The sequence below is a fragment of the Littorina saxatilis genome, linkage group LG1, assembly GCF_037325665.1.
Source record: "Littorina saxatilis isolate snail1 linkage group LG1, US_GU_Lsax_2.0, whole genome shotgun sequence".
NCBI lineage: Eukaryota > Metazoa > Mollusca > Gastropoda > Littorinimorpha > Littorinidae > Littorina > Littorina saxatilis.
Genome location: NC_090245.1, coordinates 42,376,470 through 42,388,807, shown reverse-complemented (window position 1 = coordinate 42,388,807; position 12,338 = coordinate 42,376,470). Strand labels below are relative to the sequence as shown.

The 12,338-nt window shown below is 41.8% G+C and overlaps 1 long non-coding RNA gene across 1 annotated transcript; it reads right to left on the bottom strand.

Annotated features, from left to right (window-relative positions):
• Nucleotides 1-7,635: 7,635 nt before the first annotated feature.
• LOC138964135 (uncharacterized) lies at nt 7,636-8,492 on the bottom strand. Its single transcript, XR_011455036.1, has 2 exons — nt 8,112-8,492; nt 7,636-7,788 (listed from the first exon to the last, which is right to left on the bottom strand). It is a non-coding gene; the product is annotated as an uncharacterized lncRNA (long non-coding RNA).
• Between the last annotated feature and the right edge of the window lie 3,846 nt (nt 8,493-12,338).

Genomic DNA, 12,338 nt, shown 5'->3' with positions numbered 1-12,338 from the left:
ACTTTTTTTTCTAATGTGTACAAATTAAACCTACTTGACAGGGAAATAAGTGTGCGACTCGGGCGCTTTCGCTTTCATTGCGTTTTCTGCACTCGTTTTCTTGTATGTGTTTTTTTTTTTTTTTTTTTTTTTGCAAATGTAATAAAAAGTTATAGGGTCGGCCCCAAAAAATAGGGTAGGTCGGGTTACCGTAACCACACCTATTTTTTTTTTAGGCCTAACAAAAAGTCACCAAGTCCTCTCCCGCTTCGGCAGAGAACAGACAGGATTTTTCATGTGAAATAGTCGATGAGCGCGCGGGTCAAAACGTTTTGATGACCCACCACCGGAACTTGGAGACAGACTTGATACGCGGGACAACTGCAGCTCAGTGCTTCATCCAAAAGTGGTGACATCCGTAAGAGACTGCCAACGTTCCAAAACTGAACGTTGATTAAATATATTCCCAGTTATCAGCTAGTTGAAATGCAACAGATACTTTCTAAATCATTTCATTTTTTCTATGTTATTGTCCAATTGCTAGGAAAGTCGGTCCTTAATTGAGAACGAAGCCGACTTCGCGAAGTCTTTTCCAAAAACTCAGTGCTACAGCTTCGTGCGGCCAGCTTCGCGAACTATACTTTGCGTAGTCGACTTCGCTTAAAAGGGGGTTCCAATATATAGTGATCTTCCAGAATACACCGTTGACTCTTGCAGTTTGATGCACCATCAAATATATTCTACCACTGTACCACCATACTGTTTCATCACTGGTTCTATATAATGCTGTACGATGCCAGACACGACATCACGACTGATGAGCAGACGATGGTCCAGGTGCACTTCTTCTTTCAGTTCCAGACAGAGGCGCGCCCGTGCAACAGACGCCGTGCATATGTATACAATACTGCTGTAAACCACATCTGACAGCGGAACCCGGTTATAAAGTCTGGATGACCACAGGCGCTGGAAATGAACAATGCTAGTCATAATGATCTAATAAATGAGGGCGTGACAGTGCCGCCTCAACTTTCACGAAAAGCCGGATATGACGTCATCAAAGACATTTATCAAAAAAATGAAAAAAACGTCTGAGGATATCATACCCAGGAACTCTCATGTCAAATTTCATAAAGATCGGTCCAGTAGTTTAGTCTGAATCGCTCTACACGCACGCACACATACACACACATACACCACGACCCTCGTCTCGATTCCCCCCTCGATGTTAAAATATTTAGTCAAAACTTGACTAAATATAAAAACCGGCGTGCTATGCAGCACAGCGAAACCACTACCGCGCTGAACAGGCTCGTCAGTTTCACTCCGTTATGCACAAGCGGCGGACTACGGTCATTGTGAAAAAATGCAGTGCGTTCAGTTTCATTCTGTGAGTTCCACAGCTTGACTAAATGTAGTAATTTCGCCTTACGCCACTTGTTTTCTTTTACACTCGCTTCTTCTTTTCTACGGTAGTATCATGCATGTATACTCTCTCTCTCCCTCGCTCTCTCTTTTTGTCTCTATCTCTCTCTGTCTGTCTCTCCCTCTGTCTCTGTGTCTCTTTCTCTGTCTCTCTTTTTCTCAGGGATCCCCACGGACGCCTCTCTTAGGGGGTCCCGGGACCCCAACTTTGAATTTTCAGAGGGTCCAAAACTGCAGGGGCCTCAAATTCAAAGCGTGTCAATGTGCCTCTCTGTGTGTGGGGGGGGGGGGGAGGTGCGTGCGTGTGTGTGCGTGTGTGTGTGTGTGTGTGTGTGTGCGTGTGTGTGTGTGTGTGTATGTGTGCGTGTGTGCGTGTGTGTGTGTGTGCGTGTGTGTGTGTGTGTGTGTGTATCGGCTTTCGTCTCATTTCCGATGTTGTTCCTGCGTGAAACTGACATTAGTGCTTGCAATAGAATTAACTGACAACAACAGTCTGAAAACAGTACCAACGGTAATTTAGTGCGTTCCTGGACCCGCTTTTTTTATATTTAGTCAAGTTTTGACTAAATATTTTAACATCGAGGGGGAATCGAAACGAGGGTCGTGGTGTATGTGCGTGTGTGCGTGCGTGTGTGCGTGTGTGCGTGTGTGTGTGTGTGTGTAGAGCGATTCAGACTAAACTACTGGACCGATCTTTATGAAATTTGACATGAGAGTTCCTGGGTATGAAATCCCCGAACGTTTTTTTCATTTTTTTGATAAATGTCTTTGATGACGTCATATCCGGCTTTTCGTGAAAGTTGAGGCGGCACTGTCACGCCCTCATTTTTCAACCAAATTGGTTGAAATTTTGGTCAAGTAATCTTCGACGAAGCCCGGACTTCGGTATTGCATTTCAGCTTGGTGGCTTAAAAATTAATTAATGACTTTGGCCATTAAAAATCGGAAAATTGTAAAAAAAAATAAAAATTTATAAAACGATCCAAATTTACGTTTATCTTATTCTCCATCATTTGCTGATTCCAAAAACATATAAATATGTTATATTCGGATTAAAAACAAGCTCTGAAAATTAAATATATAAAAATTATTATCAAAATTTTTTTTTCGAAATCAATTTAAAAACACTTTCATCTTATTCCTTGTCGGTTCCTGATTCCAAAAATATATAGATATGATATGTTTGGATTAAAAACACGCTCAGAAAGTTAAAACGAAGAGAGGTACAGAAAAGCGTGCTATCCTTCTCAGCGCAACGAATACCCCGCTCTTCTTGTCAATTCCACGGGCACTGCCTTTGCCACGGGCGGTGGAGTGACGATGCTACGAGTATACGGTCTTGCTGCGTTGCGTTGCGTTCAGTTTCATTCTGTGAGTTCGACAGCTACTTGACTAAATATTGTATTTTCGCCTTACGCGACTTGTTAGTTTTGGCGCGTACCGGAACCCCCGAAATAAATTTCTAGTACGTGATTTCGGCTTCTAGTGCGGATAGGACGCAGGGACTCACAGTTTGGGGAGCCCGTTTCTCTCTCCCCCTCCTTCGATCTCTCTTTCCCTCCCTCCCTCTCTCTCTCTCTCTCTCTCTCTCTCTCTCTCTCTCTCTCTCTCTCTCTCTCTCTCTCTCTCTAATCGCTTCCCTCATAATGACTGAGAGCAGATTGGTGATTAATGAGCCGCTTCCCCTCATGCAAGTTTATTCAGACAGACGTCTGCTCCCCCAACGACACGCTGCAGACTTGGCCTTGCCGTGGAAACTGACGTTCACGCAGTTATCATTTGTTTAGAGCAATGAGTAGTTAACTTACGGGCACTTTGCGGAATGGCAACTATACATATGTATAATAGGAATCAGAACGTTCAGAAAAGTATGAGGTACACTGTGTACATCATATCTGAATTGATACAAGTGGCAGGCCTGCGTACGTCTAACGCCAGGTACGGTATAGACATAAATATATGCTCAGACGGTTACCGGCGTTATGTACGATACAAAATAAATAAACAGACCATGCATAACCCGTAATATCCTATGATCTTTTCTCAAAGCTTCCATGCTTTCAACCGAGATCTTGTTTTTTACATTTAGTCAAGTTTTGACTAAATATGTAAACATAGACGGGGAATCAAGACGAGGGTGGTGGTGGTGGTGGTGGTGTGTGTGTGTGTGTGTGTGTGTGTGTGTGTGTGTGTATGTGTGTGTGTATGTGTGTGTGTATGTGTGTGTGTGTGTAGAGCGATTCAGAGAAAACTACTGGACCAATCTTCATGAAATTTCACATGAGAGTTCGTGGGTATAATATCCCCACACCTTTTTTTTCTTTTGTTCGATTTATATCCTTGATGACGTCATATCCAGCTTTTTGTGAAAGTTGAGTCAGCAATGTCACGCCCTCATTTTTCAACCAAATTGGTTGAAATGTTAGTGAAGCAATCTTCGACGAAACCCGGACTATGGAATTGCATTTCAACTTGGATGCTTAAAAACTAGTTAATTAGTTTGCTCATTAAAGTTGTCATTTAAATCTAATTTTCACTAACAGATATAAAAATGATTGCATCGTATTCCTCAATTTCTCCTGAATTGAAGAATATATATACATATTATATGTCATGTTTACTCTAAAAATGTGCTCCGAATGACAGAAAATAGATTATTATGGGGGCGAGGACGCCCCCATTCTATACGGATAGTTTAGAGGTTGACCATGGGCAGCGCCATTTTGTTGTGAAATACGTCATCAGTTTGTGTACACAGGAAGTTGTGACATCCGTCACCCTATGGGAGGGGTGAAGGCAACATTGTTCATCTGTAGAAAGTTGTGAAATCCGTCACCCTATGGGAGGGGTGACGTCAAAATTGGTCATCACAGAGTTTGTGTAACACAGGAAGTTGTGAAATACGTCACCCTATGGGAGGGGTGACGTCAAAATTGTTCAACAAAAACATGATATGTCGCATTGTGCAGGGTCAACTGCAACAAACTCAAACCGAGCCATTCATACCTAGCTGTATTTGAGTGACTTATATACCCGACATTTTTATTTCTTATTTTTAGCACAGGTGTAGGAAAAATCATGAACCAAAATGTTATTTATTTTCTAATTTAACATTTTTTTTGACAAATATGACCATGGTCTTTTAAACATACAGTGACATTAAACATTGTTATGTTAAAAAAAAGAAAAAAGAAAAAAAGCTTTTGTGCACAAATCAGAAAATACATTGTACATTTTACCTACAGGCCAAACAGTGTCTGTTGGCGGCAAAGGGCCCAGCAAGTTGCTATTTTTAGATCGATTAAAAGTTGTCAAGAACAGGCGCTTACATTTGGATGTGTCCACTGATAGTAGGTTTGGTTGTGATCAATCAGAATGATGTAGGAATAAAAATGTATGACAGTTTGGTATGATGACATGTAATTCAAATATGCTGAAATGTAATATTATACATGATATAATATTATTATGGCTGTTGCCATGACCATGAACCCCAAGAAAGGTTTAATGTTATGTAAAATCAAAATACCAAAATCAAGCACCTACTAATCTGATCTACGGTGCGGCTTGGACCTAATATGGATGGACACGCAACTCGCTCAGCCAGCCAGCGCTGCGAGACTTACAGCGGCCAACTTCGCCGCGGCGCGCTCACTGGCTCAGTATTGAACTTGCGTCAAGGCCGATGCGCGTAGATTCCCAGAATGTTTACTTTCGGTTAGATTCTTCGACAGCATTCGCAAAGGTGACTGCCGTATTGTGTACCGCAGTCAGAAGTAATTTATTACTTTTGGGAGTTTAGTAACGTGATATCAGTTTTCAATTGTTCGTTCACTTATATTGCTTTCAGATTTAACACACAAGAAACAGTAGCACGGTTTTCGTTGCGAAAATGTGCATTGGCAGTGCTACGCGATCGAATTGTGTATTATGTACACGCGGTGTTCTTCTGGAAAAGACCGCGTCAGTCGTTCAGCCCGCGAGCGGTGGGATGGGGGGGTTCACATGGTTTGTTTGTTTCAGAACCACACCCATATACACACATTTCACATGTAAACCATTTGTCCGCCCCCTGTCGATATTTATCGACTAAGTTCCTTGTAACTACTGCGTTTGCACGCTACCCGGAGACGAGCGTGACCCGTCTCGGTGTTTGGGTGTGGTTAGTCAAGACTATCTTAAATATAGTCTCGGCGATGACTGTTTTATGTGTTTAACTGTTACTTGGATGCCGACTGCTTGACTAAATGTTTTTATATCGCTTCATGCGACTTGTTTATTTTTTAATGTTCGATCCTCTTCCGTTCCGTTCTTCCCCCCTCTTCTACTCCCCTTTTGTTCATGTCCCCCTTTTCGTGTGCAAGACTTGGTCAAAAGGGAACGACAGCTTCCCAAGAGCGTGTGTCTCAGTGCTGTCTATCAATGCAAGTTACAGGAGCACACGCAAGCAAAACTCTGACCTGTTCTTTTCTTTGTTGCTTTGTTTGTTTGTACGTTTTTCTTTGTCTTTTTGTTGGTGTAAACAGTGTTTATACAGATGCATGTTAAGATCGAAAGTCATGGAATTCATTATATAACAAATGAGCACACAAAAGTAAACACATCAATGAGATTATAGAGACAAAATAATAAAGTGGCAAAATTCAAAATATTCAAAACAACAACAACAACAACAAACATTTGGAATATATTCTAATTATTCTTGTTCTTGTTTTTCACAGTCTTCCTTCTAAATCTTCTTCTTTTTATAGCAAATGGTAACACGTGTACACTGATGATGAAAGTGCTCCCATCTTAATCCACAGCAATGCGGGAGACTCGGCTTGCACGTTGCAGTCAGCATCGTCATCAGCGAATTCCTGCCGGGCTGAAAACACCTGGCGACTGGGAGGGGCAGCGCTGATACCCTCTGCTAATGGCTCTAGTATTTGCTGCAAGGATGCTCCTGCACGTGTATAGCTGGAGGAATAGGTACTCGGCCAGTGGCCTCCCCACTGTGGGCCTCCCCTGTTTAGAGGCGCTGGGTCAAAATGGAGTTGTCGACCCTTTGTCTGGGTTGGGCGAAATTTAGGGAATTTCAAAATAAGACGTGAACAGCTATCAGCAACCACAATACCCGACGTGTTCTGCATTTCCTCTCGTGCCCCCTGCCCACAGAGATATGGAGGTCTCCCTTTTGCGTACTTCGGAGCGGTGTCACGTGATACGCAGAAATGGGTTGGAGGGCAAGAAGCGGAACGGCTAGTAGCGTCAGTGCGCCGCTCGATGATTCGGGAGTGTTTTAATTGAATAATGTCAAAATCAGGAACAAAAACGGTCGACCAGCCAAAAGAGAAGTACATTACATCATTGAGTGACGTTGCTAAAGTGCGATACTTGGAGAAATTGACCGAAGCTCTTTAGTTTCAGATTACATATAATTTCTGCTTCAGTGTGTGTGCATGAGTTTTCATTTTGTTATTATTCAAGAACTTGTAGTTCTATTTCTAACTTTGTATGTTTATGTGTGAAGCTCTTTAGTTTTAGATTACCTATTATTTCTGCTTCAGTGTGTGTGAGTTTTCATTTCATTGTTATTCGAGAAATGGTATTTCTAACTTTGTATGTTTATGTTTGGAGAAGCGATTCTTTTTTCCTTTTGGATCAAGTCTGGTGTCTGCTTTAGTGCTTACTTTGATATTACCTTAGAACATTTATTGTGAACCTGTAAATGTGTAATGTGTGTGTGTGTTTTTTGTTCTTCTTTTTTATTTTTTCTATTTCTTTTTACTTTAGTGCTGCTGAAGACAGTAACTAAAAATTTCCCTGAATTCAGTGTTACGTGTTTTTTGTTTTTAATTTTTATATATATGTTGACAATGACAGTTCAGTTAAATAAAGCGTTGAACACATTATATGTATTTTAATTTTTACCAATCTGTCACTCTGTGAATGTGAAGCTGGTGTGAGTGTGATATTTAACACATTACTTTTGATTTGTACCTAATCTCTGCCTTTGTTAGCTCCAGTAGGTGTGTTTTCAACAGTTTTGTTCAATTTTGTGAAACGTTACTGTTTTTCCGTTTAGGACAGCTGGGCTCAACATATTAACTTTGTTGACTAAACAAAGGAGCCATTACACAGATACACACTCATTCTGACAATCACTCACCAGATTCTTCACAATTAAGAAATGTCTCAGATAAGACACACGCAAGCTTAAAAAAAAAGTCTTAAGAACAAAAACGTAACTGCAACAACAATGTATTTATTAGTTCTTACTAAAATCACATGCTTCAATAAAAAAAAAAGCATAAACTGTACAGACATGCTAACCAGCACTGATTAAGGCACACACTTGGAGTCAAAAAGCTATGGCATCATCAGTCAGATCCGCAGGTTTACCTGGAAAATAACAAGAATTTACTGAATATTTGTCCTTGTGTTTAAAAAAAAAAGAAAAAGAAAAAAAAAACTTCTCAGTTACCTCAACCAACTCCAAAATTCACTTTCTTTCACTTTCTTCAATTCCCTTAAATGAGTTATGCATTTCGGACAGTGACAATTAATCTGAAGCAAGAGTCAGGTCAAGTGCTTAACTCAAATCGAGAAGGAGAAGTAGAGAAGAGCGGAGAGGCATCACAAATAAAAACGAACCCATTACTTTCATTTGAAAACAAACAACAAAAACAACAACAACAAAATAAACAAAACAAAATAATGCTTACCACTGTGGAAATGTTTGGAGCAAACACGAGTCCACGTCTTCACAGTCTTGTCGGTGATGTTTTTCCTGTTGATTTTTTTCAGCCACGCTCTCCTTCTTTTCTCCAGTAAATCTCGGTGTCTTCCTCCAGCGTCGACTTTCGGAATTCTGAAAAATGCAAGAGCATTTTCCTTGTTGCTTCGGCTTGTGCAACCGATTATGCAACAAGTATTCACCATCTTGAATGAAATTTAGCCAAATCGTCGACGCAAATACGGAATCGCCGCAGCGAAACTTCGCGATCGGCACCACGCTTCCATGTTTTCGCTAAGCGGCGCGGTGGCTTCTTGCCCTCCAAGCCCCGGTGCGCACGAAGTGATGACGTCAATAGGGAGACCTCCATAGAATAGCACAGCGCTTGGTGGCTCTATTCTATATCTCTGTGCCCCTGCCCCGTGTCCCTCTCCCTCTCTTTTTTCAACCCCACCACCGGGAAACCACCTGAATAGTGAACGTAGACAATCTGAGAGCTGTTTATCAGATGCTGTCACTAAAGTTTAAACGCAACTGTTCAGAAATAGTCGTTCCTGCGTTCAGTATTGTTTGGCTCGTTTTGTAATGAGCGAATATTTTAACATTCTACAACGTTCTTTACTTATATAAGACTGAACTAAGTACTATTGTAGTCGGAATTGTAAACAAAAAAAGTTTTAAAAAAGTATTGTATTCAGATCACGAAGTTTCCCCGAAATCGGCGTATTCTGCCTGAATGGCGGGGGGAAAAAACGGTCATACACGTAAACCTCCACTCGTGCCAAAACATGAGTGAACGTGGGAGTTTTAGCCCATGAACGAAGAAGAAGAAGAAACCGATTCACGAAGTGAACTCAAGTAACTGAAAGGTCACGAGAAGAAGTCATCTGCAGGTTTCCTCTTCAGCCAGAACTCGGAGCGGACGGAAAAGAAGAAGATGCCGATGATCCTCCCGATGATGATGATGATCCTGCCGATAGCACGCACAACGCTCTGTGCTCACCGAAGGCGGTGTATAAACTCTTTACCTCAAGCCCTGGGGTGGAGAGTTGATAGCGTCGCGAGACAATCGAGTGTGTGTTCGGGTCAGAACAGTGCAGCCCGTTTGATAGAGCATGCAAGATGGCAGATACTCAGTGTATGACGGCCCACAATAACTCCAGTATGTCGATTCCCAACCACCTTCCTCTCTCTGCGTGGCTTTTCTTAAAAGCTGTCAGAATCCCTGCGGTTCTTCAACGAATGAAACAAAGGCTTGCCTGTCACAGATAGGTGCTTGCTGCTCTTTTAAACTCGCTTATTTCAGGCTTTAGTTTTCTTCTTTCTCTTCTCCTTCCTTCTCACCATTTCCAAGCTCCCACACACAATAATTTACATTGGCGAACACGCATTAGAGTATACATCAGTAAAGTAGAGTATTAGGCCAAACAAAAATATATGTTGGTTAAGGGTAACATGACCCTGAAATTTTTGTGTGAAATGAAAACAAAGTTTTAGGGTCGGCGGGAAAAAAAATAGGGTCGGTCGGGTTACCCTAAACCAACATATATTTTTGTTTAGCCTTACGTGACCATTTGCAGAGGAATGCATATTGGCGCTATCACTTTGTGTGTAAAGGAAATAAATCAGTGTTTGAAAGACGAAAGAACTTGCTATCACACCTCTTTTGTTTCATATTTTGTTTTCCTGTGCGCTTCGTTCTCATAATGTAAAGTGATGACATGAATTCTCATCGACCCGACTTGCAGTCTGGAAAAACTTTTCTTCATAAACCATAGATGTGTGTTGTTATACACATCTCTGATAAACTGACAGGGAGCACTCACACTGATTCGTACGAAACCAAACACATCAGCAAATGGGTCTTGAGGAGCCATTGTAACCATTTTTTTTTTAACTGAACTGGGGAAAGTTTAAAGGAAAAATCGCGACAACCCACCGCCCCCCTCCTCTCCCATTCCAGTTGAAAGGGGGTAGCAAATTGTTCTTTTTGGTCTCTCTCTCTCTCTCTCTCTCTCTCTCTCTCTCTCTCTCTCTCTCTCTCTCTCTCTCTCTCTCTCTCTCTCTCTCTCTCTCTCTATCTCTCCCCGCCCTCCATCTCTCTCTTGGATCAGTCTGTTCCCATTCCAATCCAACAAAAATGTACGTTAAAACAAGGCACAGGAATGCAAGAGGTCGCCCAAAACGATACAGCCCTCTGGCCTTATATTATCTCTCCCTTTCAACTTGCATTTGTGAGAATTCTCTGATCCTCAAGATGGCTGCCAGTCTATTATCTGCCCCTTCTCAGCGCCCCATATCTAAGTCCACACCTGGTTTGATCTCATATCTCGTTATAGGGGGATGGGTGTGTGTGTTGTTTGTTTTAATCAAGAGGTCAAAATCCTATTATTGAGCACTTCAAACTAAAACCTCTGTTCGTTGTTTCCGTGGTGTATTATCTGAGTCCAACAGTAATAGGCTAGTTCGTTTATCAGACGGTAAAACTTGAAGCGTGTTACATTTGGCATAGCGCAAACACTAACTGCAATAGTTTAATTATGAATATAAATGGACTTAAAACACACACTTATATACCGATAACAAATTATGAAATTCATCTTTAACATCTGTTGAATTACCAAAATCTGTAGGACTAGAATGAATACCCGCTTCGCCGAGAAGAAGTAGAGCCGGAAAGTTATATGTCAAAGCAGCACCGCCCTGATATGGCCCTTCGTGGTCGGCTGGGCGTTAAGCAAACAAACAAACAAACTGACGCAGTATCAAAACCCCAAAGCCTAGCAAAAACCACACCAAGATCTTCAGTGGTTTCTCTCGGCCTACAGCTGAGGGCTGAATGTCATCATCCATCATTCTACGCTCGCACGTGCAGTGCATGCGCAGAGTGCACTCCACTGAGAGAGGGGTGCACTAGTGACAAGGTGCACGTACGTGCCTATTTGATCGTTGGGAGGAAAACACGGGAGTGAAAGGGGTTGCGATCATTAATTAATGAGGTCCCCCCAGCGAAGTGTTCGTTCCATTCCCCGCCATGTAACGAGGGGTGTCGTTGTTTGGATAACTCGGGTTTAAACAGATACATCAGGGGGTGGTGGGACGTCTCAGTTCTTTCTTCTTCTTCTTCTTCTTCTTCTTCGTATTTTCTTTTTCTTCTGCATAAGGCGTGGTGGTGGGGAGTCTCAGTTTTTCTGCGTGTTATTTTTTCATCTTGTTTTTTTCCGCTTTTGTCCATAATCATTCCCGGCTTCTGAAAAAAATAAAGAAAGAAAGTACCATTCTGATTTTCATTTTTAGTAGTGCTATAAACAATGTTCGTGTTGATTGGAAATTGCCGGTATTATACTGGAACTGAAGACGTCAACCCGTCAGGCGTACCCGCGGTTTCGACTCCATTTGGCAGTGGGTTTATTTCTCTCTTATCCAATAGACCTTTTTGGTATCTGAGCAGCTCTCGCGAGACACGCTCTTTGTTATGCTTCGAACATCGCGAGAACTTCGAACCTTGGCTTGTGCAGCTCGCACGAAATCGCTAGTACCGCATGCTTTGCTATGCTCTGAAGTTTGCGAGAGATTACGAGAGCTTGGAATATCGATAGGGTCTATTGAGCGGTTTGACTGGTTTCCGCAACAAAAGCAACCAGTTTTTATTAGACGGTCAGCCGAACTGTTCACCCGGGAAGGAGTGTGCCTTTAATTGCTTACTTACCTGTTTTTACTTCGTCTGGTGATTTGTCCTCATTTACAAAAAAATCAGTCTCAACGAAGATGTAAATGAAGCTCAAAGCTAAACAATATTGGCTTATCTGTGCACCCTTGACAGTAAGTGTAGTCGTTGAAATCAGCTTTATGTAAACTGCATTGCCCTGCCTTTTATTAATACAAAGTAAAGAAGATTATGCCTGATCCAGCGCTCCTCTGGTTAGTGGGCAACGCAGTTGAAGAGACACACCCACTGAAACCTGAATTTGACTCTCGACGCATTGACAGGAGTGGTAGACTGAGGGCTATGGTTGCTAGAACGTCACGCTTCCGCAATTTTTTTGTTCCCAGAGCTATCCATGCTTTCAACCAATCACATGTTAGAGGCCTCTATCATGTTTCTCTGTCATAATTATTACTGTACTCTGTTGCTGGGTTATCTGTAATGTATGTATTTTTAGTAACTGTATTACCGTAGTTCAAATGTGCGGTGTTCTAGTCGACATGTGGTGCT